Source organism: Octopus bimaculoides, chromosome 1, assembly GCF_001194135.2.
Source record: "Octopus bimaculoides isolate UCB-OBI-ISO-001 chromosome 1, ASM119413v2, whole genome shotgun sequence".
NCBI classification, from domain to species: Eukaryota; Metazoa; Mollusca; class Cephalopoda; order Octopoda; family Octopodidae; genus Octopus; species Octopus bimaculoides.
In genome coordinates, this window is record NC_068981.1 from 5395794 (window position 1) to 5404346 (window position 8553).

General features: G+C 35.8%; 1 protein-coding gene and 1 long non-coding RNA gene across 2 annotated transcripts in view; one reads left to right on the plus strand and one right to left on the minus strand.

Moving 5' to 3' along the window:
- Positions 1–8553, minus strand: part of LOC106867230 (serine/threonine-protein kinase TBK1) — a 258492-nt gene that overhangs the window by 68075 nt on the left and 181864 nt on the right. The window lies entirely within an intron of this gene.
- LOC128250894 (uncharacterized) lies at positions 3354–5579 on the plus strand. Its single transcript, XR_008266830.1, has 2 exons — positions 3354–3425; positions 5151–5579. It is a non-coding gene; the product is annotated as an uncharacterized LOC128250894 (long non-coding RNA).

Below are 8553 nucleotides of genomic sequence, written 5' to 3' on the forward strand. Positions count from 1 at the left end.
TATATATATATATATATATATATATATATGCACACACACACCTACACATGCACTCGAACATGCACATATATATGATGGGCTTCTTTCAGTTTCCATCTAACAAATCCAATCACAAGTTTTTGTTCAGGTTAGATCTGTTGTAAAAGACACCTAAAGTGCTACACAGTGGGACTGAACTCGAAACAGAGTCTTTGGGAAGCAAATTTCTCAATTGCACAGTCGTGTTTGCACCTATCAGAATTCTGTTTACCATGATATTGCAACAGACATTCCAATCTTTTAAAATACCATTTTTTTCTTCTTCTAAGCATCGGAGATTAAGCTAAGACAATATTTTGGGCTGTACTTAGAAGTTCTGAAGATTAAGGAGTGGACACAAAGATTTAATGTGACTACAGATTTCCTAAAATTCTTACAGTTTTGCGTATACGGAGTATGTAGAATTGCATCATGTAAACCAGTGTGTCTTTGATGGAAATGTATGGGCGGCCATGGAAACGAAATTTCCTAATTATTCTTGAGAATTACTGTGTCAAGTAACTATAAAATTAATTTGTGGAGAAGTAGGTTTCGTCAGAATGTCTTATTATCATTATGACATAAATGTATTAATTAGACACAAACAAGATGAATTGGTGCCATAATATGGTAAGGAATATATAATAAGGAAAGTCGTCTACAATATGTAAAAGATATTTTGTGAAGTCACTCACAGCAGGAAATGTTGACATCCAATATCTGTGTAATTATAAAAATAATTATAAAATATAATTATGAGAGAAAATGTGAACGAGTGGAGATATTTCTTGAATGATGATTTTTTTATGGGATGTAAAAGATACAACATCAAAGCTTTGGAAAATGGAACATGAAAGAATTTGAGTTAAATATGGAATGGCAATCTGTCATTATTAGTGGAATGGTTCATACTGAAGCAGCAGCAACAACAACAACAACAACAACACAAATGGCTATGAAATCACAGTAAATTTATTCTGTGAAGATAATAATAGCTTTCACTCTCCAAGACTGCAGCCATTCTCTTGCTTTGGCATCTATTTCCAAGAATTACCAGCAAATAATAGACATCTCTTGAATTTTCTTGCTATTTTTTCTTTTTTTGGTATCTTTCTTAATCTTCAGAACAATATCAAAGGTGGTCTTTTATAAGTCTGAGAGTTGAAATTTTTGATTTTTTTTAAAAGGTCAAAAATAAAGCCATGTGGCCAAGTGGTTAGAGTGTTGCACTCACATTCATAAGAATGTGGTTTCAAATCCCAGACCAGGCAGTGTTTTGTGTTCTTGAGCAAAACACTTTATTTCACATTGCCCCAGTCCACTCAGCTGTAAATGGATTACTTCGTGTAGCAAGCAGCTACCGTATTTCTAAGCCAGGATTCAAAATTGAATCTACATTTAGCTACGAGTTCTTGACCTATTGTCTTAGCCTGTTGCACCAAGAAATTTATGAGAATAAGCTGACCTCTTGATCTTTCTCAAGGCATTCATTGGTCAAAGCTGATTAGAGAGGAGAGGTCATTTGTTTTCGCTTGACCTAATTTAGTTCCAAAGAATATAAATGCACAACCAAATATCTGTTCACCTCTTTGATAATTAGGTGCTTACCAAGAGGATACATCTATCTTTCTTCCGGTACCAATGAAAAGGCATCACTTTTATGTGAGGGACAATACAATCCTTACTGTTTCTACCTCTTTTGACTGTTCTATATTTAAGAGATGAGGAATTATGTGCATTATTTACATTATTTACATTTGACAGATATTTGTCCTCATTTTGTTTGTTGTTAACACAACGTTTCGGCTGATATACCCTCCAGCCTTCTTGGGGAAATTTCGAACCTGGGTTCTCATTCCTAAGGTATTTTCCGATGTTGTTGTTGTTTTTATTATTATCATTATTATTATTATTATTATTATTATTATTATTTTTATTATCCAGTAGTTTTATTTTTATAACGTGCTTTCACTTCACTACCGAGCGCAGATCTGTGTGCCTTATGTATGTGCTGTGGTTTGCTGTGATGCTCTTATGGTTACTGTATTGAAAGTGTTTTGCATAGGATGTGTGCAGTGCCCAGTAGTGCAATTTTCTCTATGTTATATATATTTGTAAGTCCTGGCGTTTTTGTTATGTATTTGTCTGAATATTTTTTTATCATATCTAATGCACCTACTATGCTATCATCATCATCATCATCATCATCATCATTATTATTATTATCATTATTATCATTATTATTATTATTCAGGTCAATGCAAAAACAGTGTATTTTAACAGAAATATGGTAACAAAAGAGTTAAAGTAATCTAAATTAAAACTTCCTCTCAAAAAAATTTCACCAGCTTAGTAATATTATATTACTAAATTCTTTATTATTTAAAAAACGTGTTGCAGGGATTTGAAACCAAACCACTGGATACCCTGTCATACATCACAACTAAACCACAGTTACTTCACATGATTGGTCGATTAAGCAACCAGTAGGTGTCAAGCAGTCGTGATTCAATCTTCTAGAATTTTCTTGTGCCCTATATAAAGCCAGTTTTGGCGCCTAAATTCTTTGCAGAGCATTAAGAGTGGGTGACTCATTCACACATCTCACCTCTTGCCATGCAGAATGTTGAGGCAGCGGAGCAATATGTGCCTCCATTCTTGTCACATCTGACAGTTCCAGATATTTGTGCAGACTTCTCCAGGTTCTTGGACAGACTAAACTAAACATTCACTCTATGGCTCATAAGTAACTTCTTCAAACGCAGCATGGTTTTTCCTTCTCTCCCAGCCTGTAATTATTGCTGTTCTCTTTTTGTAAAAGACCAATGCATTTTGTCTTTTATGTGCAACAATAAAATCTTCTGTTGAATGTTTGTGGGTGACATTCAGTTACTTCTTCACGCAGCCCAAGAAACATGTTTTCATTCATCAACTCAACCTGTTGTCACCTCCTAAGACCATCAAATAGCCAACAAAACAACTCTAACCCTAACAAACTAATTGAAACAAAATCAGTGTATTGCAGTAGAAATATGGTCCCAGAAGGGTTAAACAATGAATGGACCCTAAAATTAAACATTGAGGCTTAATACATATGAGGTCCAGCAAAGAAATAAAAGCAACATTTCGTCTGATGAGTCATTGTAATATTGCTTGGGGAAGGAAAACCAAATGGAAGTACGTCTATGGCAGGACCATAGTTACCATATCTCTATGGATAATATCAAATTGAAGATCTGGGTTGAGCATTTCAAAAACAACAATAAAACCAATCAATAAAGCAGTCACTGCAGATTTGTTGTCAATGGCAACCACTTAGTCATTGATAAAATTGAGGAAGGAATATTCCACCATTGTGAGGTTTCTGGTAACAGAACTGTTTATCAACATATGAAATCCTTAATGAGGTAATGATTACATTAAAACTATTCTTTAAACCAATATATTTAAGAATCTGATAAATATAATTATTACTTTATCAAAATCTTAAATAATAATTGTTTGTAGGGACATTGTCTTTCATTTAGCAACCAGGATAAACTACCAAATATATTTAGGGTTTCTCAGTCAATATTATGTCCTACCTGTGTTAGCAGTGTGATTCAAATATTTTTTAAAGTTATCTCTGCCGATTTTCTTTAGAATTTGAAGCTAGCAGTGAAAATTATGTTTCATATACAAACACAATTATGCAAACAATGCATTGGAAGATAGAGAAAAAAGTAATGGGTGTAGATGCATATATTTCATGTCATTTCATATACATGCATATATTTCATACCATTTCATGTACATGCATATATTTCATGTCATTTCATGTGCATGCATATATTTCATGCCATTTCATATACATTCATTTGTTTCATGTCATTTCATATGCATATATTTCATGTCATTTCATATACATGCATATATTTCATGTCATTTCATATGCATGCATATATTTCATGCCATTTCATATACATGCGTATATTTCATACCATTTCATGTACATGCATATATTTCATGTTATTTTATTTGTTTGAGATATGATTATAACATGCAGCAATGTTTGTGCCTCCTCGTGTTGGGGTTATGCCATAGAGAGACACGAGTGTCACCATCATACAAGTGTCATCCTTCATTTCCAGTCAAAACACATCCAGCCTTGGGAAAAAAAACATTACCAGGCTTGAAAACAGTTGAAGGTTGGCAACAATGACACCTGACCTGAGGAAAATCTGCAGCAAAGAACATCAAACACACATGCACTTGCACACATTTTAGAGGCTCAGGTGTAGCTGTGCGGTTAAGAAGCTTGCTTCCCAACCATGTGGTTTCAGGTTCAGTCCCACTGCACAATACCTTGGGCAAGTGTGTTTTACTATAGACATGAGCTGACCAAAACATTGTGAATTGATTTGGTGGAGGACAACTGAAAGAAGTTTGGCATGTATGTCATCATCATCATCATCGTTTAACGTCCGCTTTCCATGCTAGCATGGGTTGGACGATTTGACTGAGGACTGGAGAAACTGGATGGCTACACCAGGCTCCAATCTGATTTGGCAGAGTTTCTACAGCTGGATGCCCCTTCCTAACGCCAACCACTCAGAGAGTGTAGTGGATGCTTTTATGTGTCACCTGCACGAAGGCCAGTCAGGCGGTACTGGTAACGGCCATGCTCAAAATGGTGCATTTTATGTGCCACCTGCACAAGAGCCAGTCCAGGGGCACTGGCAACGATCTCGCTCGGCACATATATATATATATATATATATGAGATTTGAAATGTCACTACTGTTCATATTATCTGTGGATAAAGTTTAAAATTGATGATATCAACAGCAGTAACATAGGTGAATCGCAGGTAAAATGGCATTATATAGCTATGAATTATGAATTCGCACAAAGTGTAATGATGCTTAAAAAGAATACACCTGCTAGAAATAAGAGCTAAAGTCTTAAATTAATCCACCGTACAGCACCAAGATAACAGAACAAAAACAGTATGTGAGGAAAACAGAAAGAATTAATACATTTAACAGCATAAAATAAAATATTATGCAGTTTATGTTCTAAACCACATAAAGTGTCTTGATATGTTTTCTGCGGTGTAGAATTTACAATGTAATTATTCTTTTTCATTCCAGGTGTCATTAAACATTTGCGAAGAGTAACCATGCTATGCACAAAAAATCCAGCAGAACTGTCAGATTTTCAAAGAGGTTGTATTGTTGGGCAATCTGAGGTTGGTTTTAGCCAGCGAAAAATTGCCGAAAATCTTCAAATTCCTCTTGCCATTGTTAATAGAATTATAGTGCAATTCAAAGGCCAAGGAAAAGAATCACCAGATTCTCGTCCCGGCTGACCTGGGTCCTCGGAAAGGAAGTTTCGCTGTTTGAAGAGAATTTATGGAAACCAAATCCCATTCAAAGGTTTCTGACATTGCAAAACAGCTAGAAGTTAGTCTGAGAATATGTGTTACATATCTGCATAAGGTTGGGTATTATGGACAAGCAGCTAGAAGAAAACCTCTCCTTCAACCAATTAACATCAAATAAAAGATTTTGAAAATTAAAGGTGTCTATTTACTTCTTGTATGTCTGTGTATATAAAGCTACAAACTTTATTTAGTTCATTCAAAGTTGCCTCTCTTAGGCAGACCTCATTGACAAGAGTCAAAAAACTCGAAACATCGATGTCTGAGATACCTGACAGATGGCAACACTAAACGAACTGGTGTTTTCACACCAGTTTACCATAAGAGAGACTATTTCTCCACGGTAACTGCAGTGTATTTGCCTTTAGCAGTTGAAATTTGTGACAAACATATTTCAACTAACCTAAATTCTGCTCATATATCTATATATAATATAAATAATATATAAATATATGCATATATAAATACATATATGTACATATCTACATATGTATGTATACATGCATGCATGTATGGGTACAGGACATAAAAAAAAACATGAACAAAATGAGAAATGAGAACATAAAAAAACAAAAACATCGAAATCGAACATTTTTTCAAATAATGAAAGAAACAAATAGAGGCAACATAAGGAACATTCCCTTCATCAGTTGTCTCCTGTTTTATCTACGCCGTATTTTGAAGGTAGGGACAAGATGCGACTTTGTTAAAGCAGTCCTTCCTGCAAAGCAAATTAAATAAAATTTGGGACTTTTTGCAGAGGGTGAAAGTGGTAACAAAAACAGGACAGTGAGAACAAAACAGTAAAAACAAACGGTGAGGGCTGTTGAGCCAAGCACTGGAAAAATGAGCTTTGAGAAGAGACAGGCAAAAGCATGTCTTGTCTTTAGGAAGGAAGTGGAAGAAAGAAAGATGGATGGCCGTTGGTCATGTGTGAGCAACAAGAGAGTCAAGGAGGAAGAGTGAGAGAGAGAGAGAGAGGAAACAGTGAAGGGGAGAGGAGAAGAATAGGGAAAGGGTGGGAGAGAAAAACAAAGGAAGAAGAACAAGAGAGGGAGATAGATAGAAAGAATAGAGAGAATAAGAGTGCACATCAGAATTATTAAGATAAAACTTACTTGGAAAAGGATGCATGGCGTTTGATCATATTATGATATAAATAATATATAAATATATGCATATATACATACATATATGTACATACATACGTACATATATGTGTAAATATACATGCATATATGGGTACAGGACATAAAAAAAAAACGGAGACAAAATGAGAAACAAGAACACACACACACACACACACACACACACACACACACACACACACACACACACACATATATATATATATATATATATATATATATTATATATGTATGTAAGTATGTATGTATATGTATATGTATGCTTGTATGTGTGTGTGTGTGTTGAAATTTTGTGATGCTTGGAAAACAGTTGATGGTTTGCAGTTGGAAGGGCACCCAGCTATAGAAAATCTAAGCGCAACAAATTCCATCTGGTCCTTGTGAGCATGGGAAAGCAGACATTAAAACAATGAGGATGATGATGACAATGATGACGATGAGGAAAATGTGATGAAAATCTTTTGAGGCCAAAGACTAAATCTGAAGATTTCTTTGCTAAAAATATTCCAAAGATGGTCCACTGATGAGTTGTTGTCAATAAGACGTGAAATCTTTTAATACCGGAAGGAATCTTGAGGATGAATTCCAAAGTGTCCATCTTATTGTCAACAACACTATCCTGCTTTTGTCTTGGAGCAATGATCTGTTAAGTACCAAATATTTTGTCCAAATGATAGACATGTCTTGTACTTATTATGTAAAAACACTTTAAATGGGAAAAACTGCTGAATTACAAAACATTCCATTATTCCATTCCACCATTATCTTATGCAGTCTTTTGTCTTCCTCTCATTATTTCAAAATATTTCAGATTTTTTTTTGATTTGCCATTTATATTTCTTTCTTTTCTAAGAATCTAAACCAAATTCTTTTACTTTGATTTTCAAAAAAAAAAAAAAACCGCAAAATGAAGCAAACGAACTGGTAATTCTACAACTGTCCTTTCTACGTTCTCCTGTCCTCCTCTGTCCACTAATGTCTTCCTCTGTCTGCTTCTGTTCACTATTGTTCTTCTCTGTCCACTTCTTTCCCCTCTTGTTCCCTTTTATCCCCTTCTGTCCTCTTCTCTCAAGTTCCTGTAACCTTACAGTTCGGCAAAAGATGTCTTCTGAGTCATTCTGATCGATGGGAACTGTGTAGAAGCCCAATGTACATACATATGTATGTATGTGTTTGCGTGTGTGTGTGTGTGTATGTGTCTTTGTAGCTATGTCTTCTCCCCCCAACAGCCACCACAACCACCACTACCACTTGACAACTGTTATTGGTCTGTTCATGTCCCTCTAACTTAGCAGTTGGGCAAAAGAGACTGACAGAAAACGTACCAGACTTAAAATAAATCCTGCAGTTGATTTGCTCAACTAAACTCTTCATAGTGGTGCCCCAGTATGGCCACAGTAAAAGATGAAATATGGAAATATGCCAGTCCTTAGTCAAACCGTGCAACCCATGACAGCAGGGAAAATGGACGTTAAAAGATGATGATCATCATCATCATCATTAATATTATCTTGTGAATATATATGTGTGTGTGTGTGTGTGTGTGTGTGTGTGTGCGTGCGCACTGCGCACACACACACACACACATACAAAAATAAGCCGCAGAAGTGGCTGTGTGGCAAGTAGCTTGCTTCCCAACCACATGGTTCTGGGTTTAGTACCACTGCGTGGCACTTTGGGAAAGTGTCTTCTACTATAGCATCAGGCTGACCAAAGCCTTGTGAATGGATTTGGTAGACGGAAACTGAAAGAAGCCCGTCGTATATTTATACATATATCTATATATGTGTGTGTATATGTGGGTGTACGTGTGTGTGTGTGTAAATGTGTATGTGTGTGCCAGTCTTTGTGTCTGTAATTGTCCCCACCACTACCTCCACCACCACCACCACCACCACCACCACTACCACCACCACTTGACAACCAGTGTTAGGGCATTTATGTCCCCATAACTTGGTGGTTCAG